The sequence below is a fragment of the Pelodiscus sinensis genome, chromosome 18 (assembly GCF_049634645.1).
Source record: "Pelodiscus sinensis isolate JC-2024 chromosome 18, ASM4963464v1, whole genome shotgun sequence".
NCBI classification, from domain to species: Eukaryota; Metazoa; Chordata; order Testudines; family Trionychidae; genus Pelodiscus; species Pelodiscus sinensis.
This window is the reverse complement of record NC_134728.1, coordinates 3,400,796-3,418,524: the sequence shown is the minus strand read 5'-3', so window position 1 is coordinate 3,418,524 and position 17,729 is coordinate 3,400,796. Positions and strand designations below refer to the sequence as shown.

Here is a 17,729-nt window from a genome sequence, read left to right as displayed (position 1 = left end):
TGCAGAAGAAGAACAAGTTACTCACCCTGTGTAGTAACGGTGGTTCTTCGAGATGTGCCCCATGGGTACTCCACTCTAGGTGTCAGGTCCATCCCGGCACCACTGGTCGGAAGATTTTAGAGCCATCTTCGGCCGGTCTGCGTATGCCCCCTGCAGTGCATGGCTTTTGCGCCTTTGATCACGAGCACAGACCGGACCCCCGCCAGTTCCTCTCACCGCTCGGTCCCTGAAATGGTAAATCAAAGGGAGAGACCCGGAGCGGGGAGGAGGGCGGGTCATGGAGCACCCACGGGGCACATCTCGAAGAACCACCGTTACTACACAGAGTGAGTAACTTGTTCTTCTTCTTCGAATGGCCCCGTGGGTGCTCCACTCTAGGTGACTGTATAGCAGTAACCGGAACACCAGCGCTCCAGGTCAATTAATTATTGCCTGTAAAAGACAGGAATGCGGAAGCCACCGCGTGGTCTGACACCCATCGTTGCACTATGGCATAGTGTCTCATAAAAGAAGTACTTGAAGCCCACGTAGCGGCTCTACAAATATCTGCTAGGGGAACTCCCCTGGCAAAGGCCGTAGAAGTTGCTACTGCCCTAGTCGAATGTGCCCGTGGATAAGAGGGCAACGGTTTGTTACGAATGGAGTGACACGTGGTTATGCAGAGGGAGATAAACTTAGCTATGTGTTGAGTCGAAAGCGCCTGCCCTTTGGATCGCTGCGCTGTTTATACCAAAAGTTTATCTGTTCGGTGCCACTGTCTGGTTCTGTCTATGTAGAAGGCAAGGGAACATCTAACATCCAGTGTATGAAGCACAGACTCCTTATTTGAGGCATGCGGCTTTAGATAAAAAGAAGGCAATACAATCGGTTCGTTGTTGTGAAACGACGAGGATACCTTGGGAGTGAACGCCGGGTGCAATCGTAGCGTCACTGCTTCTTTTGAAAACAATGTGAATGGGGGAGTCGACATCATCGCTCCTAACTCACTGACTCTGCGCACTGACGTAATTGCAAGCAGGAAAGCGGTCTTCATAGTTAGCATCTGCAGTGCTACGGATGCCAGTGGTTCAAAGGGGGGAAACATAAGCGTTTCGAGTAAGTCCAAATTCCACGACGGTGGAGAAGGTCTCCGAGGTGGACTTATATTATTCAGACCCTTGAGGAATCGCTTGGTGGTCAGGTGTGAAAACAATGAGAAACCCTGTATCGGACAATGGAAAGCACTGATGGCCAATAGATGAACTCAAAGGGATGCCAACGAGAGTTCTGAAGTCCGCAAGTGAAGCATGTACTTGAGGACCTGGTGTAACGGAGCAGACAGCGGTCGGACGTTGTTTTGGAGGCACCAAGACGAATATCTGCGCCATTTAGCGAGGTAAGTACGTCTTGTCGAATCTTTTCTACTGTGAATCAGAATGGACTTGACCTGCTGTGAGCAAAGGTTCTCATCTCATTCGAGCCAGTCAGGAGCCACACTGTCAGATGTAACATCTTTAGCTTGGGATGTAGAAGAGAACCCCGTTCTTGAGAGAGAAGGTTCTGGTGTAAAGGCAGAGGCCACGGAGGCCATAGAGACATCCTGTGCAAGAACGGATGCCAAGCTTGTCTGGGCCAGCACAGGCTGGTGCTATCAGTATCACCGTTGCTGCCTCCGTTCTGATCCTCTCCAGTGTTCTGGGAATGAGAACTATTGGAGGAAATGCGTACAGTAGTGATTTTTCCCAGTTGGTTAGTAGTTCATCGCCTAGGGATGCCTTGCCGATCCCTGTTCTGGAACAGGAAAGGCAACACTTCTTGTTGGAGGCCATTGCAAACAGATCTACCAAGGGCGTACCCCATCTGCTGAAGACGTCCTGAATCACATCCTGCCTTATCTCCCACTCATGGTTGACGGGAAAGCATTTGCTTAGGGAGTCGTCAATGACATTGGCTATGCCAGGTAAGTAGGATACTGCTATGGTGATATTGTTCTTTATGCACCAGTTCCAACACCATACCACTTCTGTGCATAGGGAACGTGACCTTGCTCCGCCTTGTCTGTTTAGGTAATACATCGCCGCCACGTTGCCCGTAAGCACTCTGACTGTCTTGCCTCTCAGGTGAGGGAGGAAGTGCTTGCATACCAGGAATATTGCACGCAACTCCAGTCTGTTGATATGCAGACGCCTCTTGGCAGGAGACCAGCGACCCTGTATGTGTTCGTCGCCCATGTGCGCACCCCATCCGATGAGGGAGGCGTCCGACGTCAGCTGTATCGACGGAATCGGTCTGTGGAAAGTCATTCCCACCAAAATGTTTGATGCCTTGGTCTACCAGCGCAGAGACACGTGAACGTGGAGCGGAGGAGAAACTTGCTTGTGAATGTCATGTCTTCCCGGAACATACACAGTTGACAACCAGTGTTGCAGGTTTCTGAGGTGGAGGCGAGCGTGGGGAACGACAAACGTGGCTGCAGCCATGTAGCCCAGGAGACGCACACAGGCATGTACTGAGACTACTGGGCCCTTGCCGAGTAGACTGACCAAGTCCTTTATTGCCTGGAATCTGTCCTTCGGTAGATAGGCTCTTGCCATCCTTGAGTCGAGAACTGCCCCTATGAACTGTATGTTCTGCATTGGAATGAGGGTCGATTTTGACTCGTTTACAATCAGTCCAAGAGAGTCGAACACTCGTCTGACCATTGTGACCATGAGGGACGTTTCTTCCTGAGATGTACCTTTTATCAAACAGTCATCCAGATAAGGGAATATGATGACTCGCAGTCGCCGGAGGTGCGCAGCAATGACGGTGAGGGTCTTTGAAAATACCCGTGGAGCAGAAGCCAGTCCGAATGGGAGGACACGATATTGGAAATGCTCGTCCTTTATGACAAAACGCAGGAATCGTCTGTGTGCAGGATGTATTGCTATATGAAAATAAGCATCCTGAAGGTCGAGGGCCGCGAACCAATCGTTGTTGTCCAGAGCTGGGATGATCGTAGTGAGCGTCACCATTTTGAATCGCTGTTTTCGAAGGTAGCGATTCAACTGGCGCAGATCCAGAATAGGTCTCCATCCCCCCGTTTTCTTTTGCGTTAGGAAATAACACGAATAGAATCCTTTTCCTCTGAAGCCCTCTGGGACCTTCTCTATCGCTCCGATGGATACTAGGCGATAAGCCTCTTGTTGCAGAAGGTCCTCGTTAGATGGGTCCCTGAAAAGGGACGGGGATGGTGGGGTGGTAGGAGGGAGGGATGTGAATGGGATGGTGAGACCAGATCTTATCACCTCCAATACCCATTTGTCTGATGTTACAGCAACCCATTGATGGTAATAGGGTTGCAGTCTGTGTGAAAAACGGGCTTGGTATCTCTGGCAACGACTGGAATGTTCAGCGCGCCCTTGACATGGAAGTCAAACCAGCTGTTTGGGTGTCCTGGCATAGTTCACTCTAGCTGGGTGAGGACGTCTGCGCTGTGGCCTCTGCTTAGAATGACCTTTATCATAAGGACGGTTTTGCTGTCTCCGGAATTGATAGTCATAACGTTTTTGGAATGGAAAATATTGTCTGCGGCGGAAAGGTGGCCCGTACATTCCGAGAGTACGTAAGGTTGTTCGCAAGTTCTTCCCTGTATGGAGTACGTCATCCGTTTTTTCCGCAAAGAGCTTAATCCTATCAAATGGGAGATCCTCCACCTTGGATTGTAGCTCTCTGGGTACTGCGGCCGTTGTTAGCCATGAGGCCCTTCGCATGGATACTGCCGTAGCTACTGTTTGTGCCACTGTGTCAGCCATGTCACTGGCAATCTGCAGACCTGCTCTGGCACATGCATAGCCCTCTTGAATTATCTCACGGAGGAGAACCCTATCGGCCTCAGAGATTCGTTGTGCAATTTCCGTCAATCTTGCAATGTTATCGAAGCTATGATTGGACAAGAGAGCCACATAATTAGCGGTACGCAGGAGAAGTGTGGATGAAGAATACACCTTCCGTCCAAAAATGTTTAGCTTTTTTGCATCCTTGTCAGCTGCTGAATTTCTGACCTGTGGGCCAGTGCTCGCTCCTGTGGAGGGGTCAGAGGTGCCCTCAGCGGTGCAGACTCCGGTGCTGCTCCTGACTCGTCCCGCTGCTGCAGGGACGGTTCCTTGTCAGGTGGCATCGTTGGTGGCATTAGTGGCATGGCCAGCTTATCCCACAAGGGGTTCTGGTCCGTGTATGCTCCCTATAAGTAGGGGAAGCTGCTTCAGGAGCCGAAATCGTGTGTGGCTTAGATGATTCTGCCACAGACCGGGAAAGTGATTTAGATGCCGGTCGAATGCCCACTGTTGCTGCCTCCGACTTGTCCTGACTCACCCGCAGCAGGGGGACGGCGGGGAGAGAGCGGGCGGGAGAAGCCTTTTTCTTTTTTGTTTTAGGCACTCCTGGTGATAGCGCCCTTCTCTTTGGAGCAGTTATTTGCTCCTGTGAAGTTTGTACAGGCTGAAGAGCCTTGTCGCAGAGAAGAAGCTTGAGCCGGAGATCCCTGTCCCTGCGCGCTCACGGGGTTAATTTCAAGCAATGAGTGCATTTTTGGGGCACATGGGACTCCCCCAAACAACGGACACAGACTGTGTGACCGTCTGAGGCTGGCATAGCCTCTTTGCACTGGGAACACCGTTTGAATACTGGTGTCCCAGGCATGATGAAATTGACTAGGCAAACTGCCGCACTGGCAGAAATTGACTAGAACGACGTCTTTCTCTTTTTTTTTTTCCCTTTCAAAACTAACTAACTCATTAACAGGAAACTAACTACTGAACAAAGACTAACTATTTTACAATTCTTTCTGACAGGATTTGCTCTGCGTCTGAGCAGAGCAAAGCTAGGACGGTTGAGAGGAACTGGCGGGGGGGCCGGTCTGCGCTCGTGATCAAAGGTGCGAAAGCCGTGCACTGTAGGGGACATGTGCAGACCGGCCGAAGATGGCTCTGAAATCTTCTGACCAGCGGCGCCGGGATGGACCCGACACCTAGAGTGGAGCACCCACGGGGCCACTCGAAGAAGAACCAGGAGTTTTGCCTGACTTGTGAACGAGTGGCTCAGACACTCACCAGTTTCCATGCCACTGCCATGTCTTCGTCACTCGGTCACCCTGCCCTCTTTGCCTTTCTGTGGAACATGAGGCAGCTTAGTAGGACATCTGTGCAGCTCTGACAGACACTGCTGGTCAAAACGTATCCGGTCTCCACAGTGGGATCAATAGAGCCCCATGCAGATACAAATATCTATGTGCAGAGGTGGATATCCATGGCGAGACATCGGTATCCACAGGGCTCTACTCCCAAGAGACACTGCAGCCAATGGATAGGAGCATGGCGCCAGCACCCCACGCGGCAGCTCTTCCTGCCAGTGCGGCTGTACCATCCCCAGCCCTGCCATCAGTGGGGGCTGTACGATCACAGACAGGGGACACTGCGGATGGGGCTGGAGGCAGTACAGCTGCATTGCTGGGAGGAGTTGCTGGCACAGGGAGCTGGTTCCCGGGAGCAGCGGCCCCACACTCCTCTTCGATGGCTGCAGTGTCTCTTGGGAATAGAGCCTGGCAGACCAGCGGATACCATTGTTTATCCATGGAGATCCATGGTAGACATTTGTATCTGAACAGGGCTCTAGGGATTAACATTGACATATCTGCCAAGAAATCTGCATCCCTTCCCCTACTCTTCATGCCTGGCAACAAAAAGGGAGTTACTCACCTCATGCAGTAACGAGTGTTCTTCGAGATGTGTGTCCCTGTGGGTGCTCCACTCTAGGTGAAGGGTCGCCCTGAGCCGCAGATCGGAGCTTCGTACAGCAGTTTCCCCTGTTGAGCCACACATGCCCAGGAGGCATCTCGAGCCCTTCCAGCCTCCTGAGGAGCGCGGCTCAAACCCCTCCCTTTCAGTTTCTCGTCTCCGCCCAAGAATTTCGACTCCGAGCAGAGGGGAGATAGGGAGGGTTGTGGAGCACCCATGGGGACACACATCTCGAAGAACATTCGTTACTGCACGAGGTGAGTAACTCCCTTTTCTTCTTCGAGTAGTGTCCCCGTGTGTGCTCCACTCTAGGTGACTACAAAGCAGTATTCAACGTAAGGCTGGAGGGAGCCGGAGTCATTGTTTGGCAGTGGTAGAGAGCACTGCTGTGGCAACTGCTGAATCACTCTTGAGTTGTGGAAGAATAGCGTAGTGTTTATCAAAAGTATGGTCTGAAGACCATGTTGCTGCCCGGTAAATGTCTCTTAAGGGAACGTTGCCCAGAAAGGCTGTAGAGGCAGCCGTGGCTCGGGTGGAATGCGCTCGTGGTGGGCGCTGTAACGGTCTATTGCCCAGAGAGTGGCACTTGATTATACATGTCGATATCCACTTTGAGATTCATTGCGATGATACTGGTGCCCCTTTTGATCGTTCAGCGATAGAAATAAAAAGTCTTTCAGATTTACGAAATGGTTTTGTTCTTTCTAGGAAGAAGGCCAGAGCCCTCTGGATGTCCAGAGTATGCAGGGTGACATCTCTCTGCGAAGAGTGTGGTTTCGGGAAAAAGGTAGGTAATATGATCGGTTCATTGACGTGGAATTCCATACAGACCTTAGGCAGGAATGTCAGGTGGGGTCTAAGTATGACCTATCCTTCGTGAAAACTGTGTAAGGGGGTTCCGACATTAGTGCTGCAAGTTCACTCACCCTTCTGACGGAGGTGATGGATAAGAGGAAGCAGACTTTCATAAAAAGGAAGGGAAGTGGTATTGTTGCCAATAGTTCAAAAGGAGGTCTCGTGACGTAGTCCAGAACGAGATTTAGGTCCCATAAGGAGGGTGGGGCCGTATATGGTGGGTACACATTTTGGAGTCCCTTGAGGAACCTCTTTGTGATAGGATGGTTAAAAATGGAGAAGCCGTCCACCGAGGTATGAAATATGCTGCTATTGCAGAGAGATGTACACTTAGAGAGGAAATTGACAGTCCTGATGCTTTAAGGTCCATAATGTAGTCTAGGATGGTATTCAGTGGAGAGACATGGGGTTCCACTTTGGCTCATTGACACCAGTGAGAGGATCGTACCCATTTCTGCCGGTAGGTTTTTCGAGTGGATTGCCTCCTGCTATGGAGGAGGATGTCTTTTACTTGCTGCAAGCAGTGGTCTTCTATCTCTGAGAACCAGAAAGAAGCCACGCCTGAAGATGCAGGGTACGGAGTTGGAGATGTAGTATTCTGCCATTGTCCTGAGATAGTAGGTCTATCTGGTATGGTAGTGGATGGGGAGGCTGGACCGCTACCTTGTGAAGGTATGGGTACCAGGTTTGGCGAGACCATGATGGGGCAATCAGGATGACTAGGGCTTTGTCTCTCAGGATTTTGCGTAGGACTCTTGGGATGAGAGGTGTGGGGGGAAAGGCGTAATGTAGGGAGGCTGCCTATTTGATTAGGAAGGCATCCCCCAGAGAGTGCTTGCCAAGTCCCGCACGTGAGCAGAACTGGGGACATTTGGTATTCTGGGCCGAAGCGAAGAGGTCTATATATGTCTGTCCCCACTGGTGGAAAACTGAGTTTGTGATCTCCGTATGTAATTCCCATTCATGGTCTAAGGTGAAGTTTCGACTGAGGGAGTCCGTTCTGGTATTGTTCACCCCTGGCAGGTAGGATGCTATGAGGGTGACCTGGTTGCAGATGCACGAGTTCCAGAGGCGAATAGCCTCCGCGCATAGGGAGCGGGCTCCGCCCTGTCTGTTTATGTAGAACATTGTGCAAATACTGTCCGTTAGGATGCGAACTGTATGATTGGCGATGTCGGAAGCAAAGTGTGAGCAAGCGTTCCTTACTGCTCTTAATTCGAGAAGGTTGATGTGCAGGAGTGTCTTGTTTGGGGACCACCTGCCCTGAACTTCATGGCTGTCCATATGTGCACCCCAGCCGAAGAGGGAAGCATCCGTGGTAATTTGGATAGTAGGTTCAGTTTGTTGGAATGGGACCCCCGGCAGAAGATTGTTTGGCACGGTCCACCATCGTAGGGATGCAAGCACGTTTGGTGGGATAGTAATCCTTTTGCTTCGAGGGTGTCGTGATGGGATGTAAACGGTCGCCACCCAGAGCTGGAAGCATCGAAAGTGTAGGCGAGCCTGGTGTACTACGTAGGTGGTGGAAGCCATGTGTCCCATTAGTTAGAGGCATGTAAGTACTGTGGTGGTAGACATTGTAAGCATCCCGGTTATAATTTCCTGTATAGTTGCGAAACGTTGCCGAGGTAGGTATGCTCGGGCTGTAACGGAGTCCAGTCATGCGCCAATGAACTCTATATCTTGGACCGGGTGCAGCGTTGATTTGTCTTTGTTGATCAGGAGGCCTCGGCGATTGAGGTGGGCCGCGGTCGTATGTATCATAGAGGTTGTTTCGGCGTATGAGGATCCCTTTAGAAGGCAGTCATCCAGGTAGGGGAATATGATAACATTCTGCCACCTGAGGTACGCAGCTACAACCGCTAATACCTTCGAAAATACCCTCGGAGCTGATGAGAGGCCGAAGGGAAGAACTTTGTATTGGAAGTGGTCTGGACCGAGCGCAAAGTGTAGGTAGCGTCTGTGGGAGGGGTGGATGGTTATATGGAAACAGGCATCTTGGAGGTCGAGGGCTGGGAACCAGTCCCCTTGATCTAGCGCAGGAATGATTGCGGAGAGAGTGACCATCTTGAAACGCTGTTTCTTGAGAAATTTGTTCAGTTTGCGGAGAAACAATATAGGTCTCTGTGACGTAGTGGGGGTACCTGGCTGGTTTCTATGCTGCTGGCTCTGGGGGAACCCCCACTGGCTGCCGTGGGTACCACGACCCAGCAGAACAGGATGAGTCACTATGCAAACCAGTGGCCAGACACCCCCCATGGAGAGGAACAAAGGAAGGTGGAATGCTGCCTTGGCTGGGGGGCAGGGCTGGAAGTTAGTGAGTTGGTTGCTGGCTGTCGGAGGGCATGGAGGAGAGCCTAGGAGAAGGGGCTGGAGTTTAGGGGCCCAGTCTCCCCCATCTCAAGGGGGCCTGAGGCATCCTAGCCCAGTTCCTGTGACCAGATTACATCTGTGCTGCGCTGTGCTGGAGGAGCAATAAACCACCCTCAATTCCACTGGCTGGTACAGTCTGTTTGTGCCATTTCGGGGTGCAGGAGACGGGGAACCCCCAACGCGCCGTCACAGTCTCCAACCCCCTGTTCTTTTCTCGGTCAAGAAATAGTTCGAGTAAAATCCTCTCCCGTGGAACTCTCGGGGTATCCTTTCTATAGCTCCGATGATGAGGAGCCGATTGATTTCTTGTTTTAGAAGGGTTTCGTGAGAGTGGTCCCTGAAAAGCGACGGGGTAGAGGGAAGGGTAGGGGGGATAGAAATAAAAGGGATGGTATAGCCCACTCGAATTATCTCTAGGACCCAGCAGTCTGATGTTATGGATTCCCACTGTGGGAGAAAGGCGTGCAAGTGGTGGTTGAATAGATGGCCATGTTGAGGTGGTGCTAGATCGTGAGGGAGGTCTTGCAGGCCCTCGACCAAATGTTCAAATTTGCTGCTTAGATGGTTGAGTAGCCAGTGGGCGGGGTTGGTTGAGTCGGCTTCTGGGACCTCGCTGTCTTGGTCTGGTGTCTTCATAAGGCCTCTGTGGTCAATTGTATTGCCCATATTGGTATCAATTATATGATTTATATGGGGTGTATCGCCTGCGTTTATAGGATGGCGTGTACATGCCTAACGTGCGAAGTGTGGACTTCGAATTTTTGCTGTTGTGGAGCACTTCGTCCGTAGTGGCTGCAAATAACTTTTGCTTGTCAAATGGCAAGTCTTCCACTTTGGGCTGGAGTTCGCAGGGAACTCCTGACAACTGGAGCCAAGAAGCTCTACGCATCACCACCGCTGTAGCTGTAACTCAGGCTGCAGTGTCAGCTACATCCATTGCCATTGGGAGAGCGGTGCGGGCGATCATATGGCCCTCATGAACTACTGATTTTGAGATGGGTCTTTTGGAGTCAGGGAGGTGTGCCATTAGTTCTCCCAGTTTTGAGTAGTTGTCAAAGTCATGATTTGCTAAGAGAGCAGAGTAATTTGATATTCTGAGTTGTATAGTGGAACAGGAGTATGTTTTCTTGCCAAAGGTGTCCAACTTTTTGTGGTCCTTGTCTGCATTGCCCGTCCTATATTGTGGAAGCTTCGCTCGTTGTGCTGAGTCCACGACTAGCGAGTTAGGTTGTGAGTGAAGAGAAAGTCGTCGTCTTTTGAGGGGACAAAGTACTTTCTGTCAATTTTCTTATTAGTTGGTTGAATGGCTGCAGGTGTCTTCCACAGGTCTTCTGAGGTCTCCATTACTGCCTCGTCTATGGGCAGGGCAATCTTGCCATGTAGTGCGGGCTGTAGATTCTTTAGCAATTGGTATTGTTTGTTCTGCACCTCTTGCAGGGAGACATTCTGGTTTGTCGCTACTCTCTTGAATAGTTCTTGGAACTGTTTTAGATCGTCAATTGTTCCAGTGTCTGATGGTACTATGGCATCATCTGGTTGCGCATCAAGGGCATCAAAGTGTGTGACGTTTACTGACTGAGTATCTGAGTCATTGTCTGAGATTCGTTCCGCCTCATCCTCCAAAAGACTTGCTGGAGGTAGGGGCTGTGGCCGAGGGAAGCTTCTCCGGGATGCGGTGGAGCGAGGTGGGGAGAGGTGTCCATATGGTTTCCAGTGTTCCCACGGTCCCCATTGCAGTGAATAAGGTGAAGGTGGGTAAGGCCAGTATGGGTGCCATGGGCTATGTTGTGGCGGAGCCCTATAATGGTGGGAGCGAGCCTTCCCAGGTGATGGATATCGCGAGGAATAGACTGTGCGGCGGTCATCATCAGGAAGGGGAGTGTCCTGAAGAGATAACAGTGATATCGACCTGGGAGGGGACTGCCTGGATGGAGACCTCCCAGGAGAGTAAGAAGTAAAGGGCAGGCACAAATAGTGATGCCTGCTGTGTGGATCAGTCTCTTGCTGTGACTGATCCCTAGCAGCCTCATCTGGCTGCTTGTCTGGCTGTGGCAGGACCAGCGGAGCATAAGGAAGTTACTCACCCTGTGAAGTAACTATTGTTCTTCGAGATGTGTCCCATGGGTGCTCCACTCTAGGTGTTGGGTCCCGTCCCGGCGCCACGGCTCGGAGACTTTTCATAGTCGTGCTCCGCCGGCTCGCGCATGCATGGTTCACCAAGAGAGCGCTCGCGCCTTTGATCAGCCGCGCGCGAGCCGGCAACCGTCAGTTCCGCTCATCTGTAAGAAAACATTAAGAAGAAATTTCCGGAGCGGGGAGGAAGGGCGGGTCGTGGAGCACCCACGGGGCACATCTCGAAGAACAATAGTTACTTCACAGGGTGAGTAACTTCCTTTTCTTCTTCGAGTGGCCCCATGGGTGCTCCACTCTAGGGGTATGTCTACACTACCACCCTAGTTCGAACTAGGGTGGTAATGTAGGCAACCGGAGTTGCAAATGAAGCCCGGGATTTGAATTTCCCGGGCTTCATTTGCATCTCGCCGGGCGCCGCCATTTTTAAACGTCCGCTAGTGCGGACTCCGTGCCGCGCCGTGCTTCCTAGTCCGAACTACTGTTACTCCTCGTTTCACGGTTTAGGGTCTTCCGCTTCAGACAACTGTCCCTCCTCTGGTTCGGATTGGTCTAGCTGGATCTTTGGACTCTTAGTTGGAGAAGGTGAGTGTAGTGGTTGTGATAGGTGAGGTAAGTATTCCGCTAATGGTGATTGGCAGACGCAGGAAGATCCCCTATGCGATGCTGGTGTATGGTAAAGCTGGGGATGATCGTCATATGATCTATGATAGTGCTCATAGTAGCGCTCAGAACGCGACGGGGAGGCGCATCGAGAAGAACGTGCACTACCATACTGGATATAATAGACGCGGCATGGAGAGCGTCTAACAGACCCGTACCTCGAAAAACAGGAGGGTGAACGGGATCGTGAACGGGACTGATGTGCATCTAAATACACCGCGTCTCTATAATTGTGCCGGCTGTACATGATCCGTGAGGGGGAAAAATAGCCATGATAGTGACTACGCCAGTGGTCCCCAACACGGTGCCCACGGGGCCATTTGTGTGCGCCCGCCAAGTGCTCGGGGCTGGCCTGGCCCCGGGCATGTGGTGCATTCATCGGGGGCGGAGCCAGCCCGGGTGCATGGTAAGCGTCGGCCCTGGGAGCGCCGCGAATTGGCTGCTCGCGCCCCGGGCGCGCGGCGCTTGCGGGGGGCGGGGGTCGGCCCCGGGCGTGCGGCGCTTGGGAGGAGCGCCGGCCCCAGAGTGGGGCGCTTGCGGGGGGGTCCCCCCGCCCCCGAGCACGCGGCTATGGGGGGGGCGCCCCCGGGCGTGCATGTGTCCCTGCCCTCTGGCGCCCGGCAGCCGAACGGCCACGCCCCCGGCGCCCGGCGGCCTCTAAAGGTTGGGGACCACTGGACTACGCCTTCTTGGTGAAGCAGGTGGAGAGAGGGATCTGTCCCTATAATGGGTCTTTGACAATGACTTCCTAGGTCTTGAAGTCTCATCCCTATCTAGAAGCATAGGGGAGCCAGGCACCAAATGAAGATGAAGTGGTGCCGGAGAAGTCAGCTGTTGCTGATCTAATGTCGGTGCCGGTAGGACACCTGGTGCCAGGGTTAACAATGGTGCCGAGTCTGAGGTATTGACGTGTTCTGCCTCAGATCTCGGTGCTGGAAGGGACGGTGCCGATGCCACCGTCGGGGCAGGTGAGATAGGCGCGGTTACCCTGGGTGCCGCTGATGCTGGTGCTGAGAGGCTGGTCAATTGCGGCACTGGCACGTCTGTCAATTTCAGAGAGCATGCAGCTGAAGCCGGTGCAGGCTTGCTGGTCAGCTGCGACACTGCTCCCAGTGTCGGCACTGAAGCCGCTCTCCCTCTGGGTGGTGGGGGGTCTCTCATGCCAGCCCCAGCAAGTTGTCCAGACCCCCCGGGGGTCACTTTGGAAGCCCTTGCTGAAGTTGAGGCTGCTGCAGGGAGAGAACATGTAGGGGACGGCTTTGACGTTCTGGAGCTAGCCGGTCCCGGAGAAGCTGCTCTCCTCTTGTGCTGGGAGGTTTTTGTGGCTGCTGGAGGGGTAGCATCAGGCTTCAATGCCTTGCCAAACATTAACATTCTTATCTTCATCTCCCGCTCTTGAAGTCAATTTGCCACAATGGGTGCACTTATCAGGGACATGAGTTTCCCTCAGGCACCTAATACAGCCGTCAGCATGGCTTCACGGCACACTGAGCATTTTTTAAAGCCAGTTGATCCAGGCATTGTCAGCACAGTTAAAGAAACTGATGCCTGTGTAATCCCCACTGTGGGTAGTCCAGTTTAGCGCTTTGCTGTAGCGCTTCTGGATAAAAACCGTTTGTTTGTTTGTTTTTTAAAGAAGAAAACAGGTAACAGGAACACAGCTAACACTAAAACTTTAACTATTTACAGGTAGACAACTAACTAAAACCATCACTGAAGGAGAGATCAGGGAGCTCCGACTGTGACCTGAGGCGGTTGAGAGGAACTGACGGTTGCCGGCTCACGCACGGCTGATCAAAGGCGTGAACGCTATCCTGGTGAACCACGCATGCGCGAGCCGGCGGAGCACGGCTATGAAAAGTCTCTGAGCCGCGGCGCCAGGACGGGACCCGACACCTAGAGTGGAGCACCCACGGGGCCACTCGAAGAAGAACAGCTGGTGCCAGTGGCTTCAGAGGCTGCCCATCCTTTTGCTGCGGTGCCGTGACTTTAATAGGCGCCGCAGCTTTAAGCCGTGCTGTAGCTTTCGGCACCGCAGGGGCTTGAAGCGACGCCGGGGCTAGAAGCGGTGCTGCACTTTCCTGCCATGCCGGCTGCTTAGAGCACTCCCGGGGCCGCTCAGCTGTTGCGCGCCCCGATTCCGGTGCGGAGTGGGAGAATTGCCCCAAAGCCTTAGTGGCAGGGGACTTCCTAGCCTGGTGTGCCTCTCCTCTACGTTTGGGACAGGAAGAGGCTGGAAGAGAGCAGGGATGGAGAGGCTCTCAATCTCGGGTCATTCCTGGAAGGCGGGGGAGGCTCTTGCCATGCTGTAGGTTGTTCCCCCACAGGCTGTAAAGCTTTTTCAAATAGAATCCTTCTGAGGCGGAGCTCACGATCTTTTCTGGCTCTCGCCGTCAGGGAATTGCAATGGGTACAGTTGTGGGGACAGTGAGTTTCCCCTAAACAGTGTATGCAGTTTGAGTGAGCCGACAATCAGAAGCTAGCTTCGGGTCCCGGCATTGACCGCATTTTTTAAAGCCTGAGGAGCCGGACATGGCGAACTCTCTCCTCCTTCAGATTATTATATTTATTTTCTATACTGTTATTGTAGTATGCCTTTGTGTGGTTTTTCTTTTTTTTTTTCTTTTTAAATGTCTTTATGTGTCTCTTGCTTTGACAGCCGGGAGAACGCCGGTTCACCGGAGTCCCTGTTTGAGGTGAGTTCCTATTTCTAGGTTTTTTGGGTTTTTTAGAAACAATGGAGAGACTAACTTGGATAGAACAGGGGAAAATAACTATGGCTAAATAACTAAAGGAAAAGTAGTCAGATAGTCTGACAAGGAGCTCCTGTTTGCTCTGTCTGCTGATGAGGGCGGTTAAAGAGGAACTGAAAGGGAGGGGGTTGAGCCACGCTCCTCAGGAGGCGGGAAGGGCTCGAGACGCCTCCTGGGCATGCGTGGCTCAACAGGGGAAACTGCTATACAAAGCTCCGATCTGCAGCTCAGAGCGAACCTTCACCTAGAGTGGAGCACCCATGGGGACACTACTCGAAGAAGAACCAGTTTCCAATATTCTGATGGATTCTACAGGATTCTCCTGCTAACCCTCTGTTGCAACCCAGTGGTATGTGCTGGTTTCCCTCATCCTTTTGTCTCTTGCAGTGGAACTGCACTGAACAGAAGAGTGAACAGAAATCAATTTAGCTGGTCTTCTCCAACTTTGAGACCTTTTAACAGCAATCCTGATTCTGTATTTAAAGGGGGACTTCTACATCGGGGAAAGCTTGACTAAAATCCAATGTAAACTCAAAATAGCGTACACTGAGTGATACTACCAGCGTATTTGTATTTAAACACTGTGGGTCTGTGAATTGCCCAATTCCTGCAGTGAAGTCTAAGTAATTAACTGTTGATATGGGAAAAGACTATTATTAACACACTTACGTCCTATGCTCTCACAGAATGCGTTTGTTTTACGTGTTCAAGGGAGACTATTAGTCACGTATACTACTATCAATGAACAATCACCTCACTGAGCTTACAAAGTGCTTACTGCATTAAACGCAGCAAAGTGACATCTTATTGCCATTTATTTAAGTTGCCTGTTCACTAAACATGTCCTCCTTGTTTGGGGCTCAGCTGTGTCTAGTTGTAGTTACTTTTAAAAGGGATGTCAACTTGTAGCCAACTACATGGTTAATCTTGCTGACTACACACACTCCGCTTCCCTTCCTTGCTGTCTCTGTGAGGGGGGCAGGGTGGAGCCAATACTTGTGGGGAGCTGGCTTTCAAGCAGGCTCCCACTGTGTGCCAGCTCTGCTGACCAGCCTGCCTCCCACAGAGGCAGTAAAGGGGGCCAGGCAGGAGCCAGTGCTAGGGGGAGCAGGCTTAAAAGTCAGTTCCCCCCAGCACTAGCTCCTGGGTGCTGCCTCTCGCCCCTCCCCTGCTGTTTCTAATAGAGGCAGCGAGGGCAGGTGGGGAGTTCAAACCCCCCGCAGACAGGGGCTTTTGCCGTGGACTAGTCTCTGTCCACAGGGAGCTCGGACCCCCTACAGACAGAGGCTGCTGCCATTGTATGAGACGCAGCAGCACCCGGTGACAGGCAACATGCCTGCACAAGGAGCTGATTTTTAAACTGGCTCCCCTCGTGGACTAACTCCCACCTGGCACCCTGTTCTGCTGCCTCAATACAGAGGCAGCAGCACAGGATAACAGGGGGCTCCCTGGGAGTGGGGCCTGGAGCACACTGGCTGCTGGCCCTGACCCTGTGGACAATAGAATAGTAATGTAATCACTAAGATTATTGTACATGACTATTTAATTACACAATATCTAACACCCCCACTTTTAACCCTACAGTTTTAGGTTCTGGAAACATCAGTTTGATGCTTCTAAAAAGACCTCCTCCTCCCCCCACACACAAAAAATCATCCATTTCTCTTAGCTTGTGAGACTACCTACTTTTGTGTGCCAGATACTAAACAGAGTAGCTAAATATTTTTATATCGGCAAAACAATTTGAGTAACAATCAGACATAGTTATATGCAGGGTTGTTGTAGCCATGCTGGTCCCAGTATATTAGAAAGCTAAGGTAAGGGAAGTAATATCTTTAACTGGACCAATTTCTGTTGGTGAGGGAGAAAAGCTTTTGAGATTCTACAGTAACCTGAAGAGCTCTCTGAATTCTCAAAAGCCTCTCTCTATCCAACAGAAGTTAGTCCAATACAAGATATTATCTCCCCCATCCTGTCCCTCTGATCAGAAAGTATCAGGAAAGCAAGACTAATTCTTACCATAACCAACTGGCTCAGAGATCGTATTTACTGTGCAATGGAAACACTGTCAAATTCAGGAAAGGCAAGTGGTCTGTATACAACAGAATGATCTGTTCTAGTTTCTTTGGCATGAAAAACATTCTACCTTTGACGTGAGTTAAGCTTGGTTTTTTAGGTCACTGGTTCATTTGCGGTCAGTGCCCTGGGTTTTGTTTTCTGAGCTGGAGCAATGCCAAGGAGGTTACTACTGAACAGAACGTGAGATGAGGCATGCAGCATCTGTATTAGGAGGAATTCAAATACTTTACAAAGGTGAATAAGAATCGTCACCCCCATTTTGTAGTTGGAAAAATGGAGGCAGGACGTTAGGTGAGACGTGAGTGGCACAGTCAGGAACAGAACCCCCGCATTCTGATCTCGTCCCCTATTCTAATCAGCAGACTAGTTGCCCTCCACAACAGTCAGCTTTGATTGGATTCAAGTCATACCAAATAAATCCATCATGCAATTCAACCTGTGGAAACCTCTGATGTTCACAGCTGTTTATCAAGGAAGTAAAACACCAAAGTGTTTCCTGTGGGGTAGCCATCTGACATTTCCTCTACCTGGACATCTCAGCAGCCTGCCAGATGTTCTTTTTTGTTAATTCCATTTTAGAATCCTTAAAAGAAACATCCTCAGACGCCTGTTCTAAGGGAGTAGAGAGGGCATGTGTTTATTCACAGTGAACACTGTTATTGCTACAATTTTTGATGTGTTTGGAGCTTTTAAAATTCAAATAAAAGACTATTTTCCGTGTGCTTGTTTGCCTCCTCGACACCATGCCCACACATCCCTTGTACCTCCATCCATGCCTTCCTAAATCTCCTTTCCCGCTTTCCATTCATCCTCAATCTGCTGTCATCTCATGCTCCTGGGTACCCAACCCCCTTCATGTCCCTACTCCATACCCATGAGTTTCTTCCTTCCAGTCTCGCCATTTACCCATCTTGTTTCCCACTCCTCTACAGTTCATCTATCCCTCTTTTGATTTTGGCCTTCCTCTGTTTATCCCATCCTATATTCTTGTCCCTCTGCATTTCCAAGTCTCCTTACTCCACCTCTGGCTTGGCCCAGAATCTTTGGATTAAAAAATAATCTTTGTAGCGTACGAGTTTTCCTATAATACAAGGGAGACACAATAATAAACAATTGAGAAATG

At 51.1% G+C, this 17,729-nt stretch overlaps 1 protein-coding gene across 13 annotated transcripts in view; it reads right to left on the bottom strand.

Annotated features, from left to right (window-relative positions):
* The window catches only part of RTEL1 (regulator of telomere elongation helicase 1), a 122,562-nt gene that overhangs the window by 33,773 nt on the left and 71,060 nt on the right, over positions 1-17,729 (bottom strand). The window lies entirely within an intron of this gene.